This window comes from Octopus bimaculoides, chromosome 26, assembly GCF_001194135.2.
Source record: "Octopus bimaculoides isolate UCB-OBI-ISO-001 chromosome 26, ASM119413v2, whole genome shotgun sequence".
Lineage (NCBI taxonomy): Eukaryota > Metazoa > Mollusca > Cephalopoda > Octopoda > Octopodidae > Octopus > Octopus bimaculoides.
The window spans coordinates 2,571,478-2,572,392 of NC_069006.1; the positions used below are offsets into that span (position 1 = coordinate 2,571,478).

General features: G+C 39.8%; 2 protein-coding genes across 2 annotated transcripts in view; one reads left to right on the forward strand and one right to left on the reverse strand.

Moving 5' to 3' along the window:
• Positions 1–503, reverse strand: part of LOC106880590 (E3 ubiquitin-protein ligase MIB2) — a 52,755-nt gene extending 52,252 nt beyond the window's left edge. The window contains exon 1 of the mRNA XM_014930594.2: positions 185–503. The gene's annotated coding sequence lies outside the window, so the exon portion shown is untranslated. The remainder of the gene's footprint in view (positions 1–184) is intronic.
• The window catches only part of LOC106868831 (cytochrome P450 3A7), a 388,137-nt gene that overhangs the window by 134,358 nt on the left and 252,864 nt on the right, over positions 1–915 (forward strand). The window lies entirely within an intron of this gene.

Here is a 915-nt window from a genome sequence, read left to right on the forward strand (position 1 = left end):
CACTTTGTTTAGAATACTGAAGAAGAAGAAGAAGAAGAAGAATAAGAAGAAGAAGAAGAAGAAGAAGAAGAAGAAGAAGAAGAAGAAGAAGAAGAAGAAGAAGAAGAAGAAGAAGAAGAAGAAGAAGAAGAAGAAGAACAACAACAACAACAACAACAACAAAATATACTCAGATAAAAATTACCTTAGTGGTAGAGGCCGGGAAATGTCCTACGGTGACTGGAAACTGTTTCTTTTCAAGGCGAAACTTTTGGTCAGATACATCAATGGATGTCTCCTCTGAACGTTGCATCAGAATGTCATGTGTTCTCTCTTCGCCTATCAATTTATATGTAATTCCTAGAAATGCGGAAGGGTTGTAGGAATAGGACAAGGAGAATGAAGTGGAAACGAAAGTAAGCTGTTTGTTTATTGTTGTTTTTGAAGTTTTGTTGATTTTCTTGTCTGACATTGCTTTTACATGGAGACACGCCTATCAGTAATGGTGCGGTGGTGGCTGTCATTCTATTGGCGGCGGTGATAGTGGTTGTGGTATGACTGTAGTTGTTGTTGTATGCGCGCGTATGTGTGTGTGCGAGTATATATGTGTAAGTTTGTGTGAGTGTGTGTGTGAGTGTGCATGTGTGCGCGTGTGCGTGTTCGCGCGTGTGTGAGTGTGTGTACGTGCGTGCGCGCACTGCGAATCGGTTTTTATTTTAAGGTTATATCTCGATCATTAGTAAAAAGAAAACCAGAAGAAATTTGATAAAGACTACTTTCGATCAAGCTCTTTGTTTATGTCCCCTTTATCCATACAAATATACACTTCTTACCTTTAGCCCTCCAACGCGGAGTATAGGCCACTTATAATTGAATTCCATGTCGCATAATTTCTCGCTTCTGTACTTATACACTGCCATGAATGTCCCCCTTTCT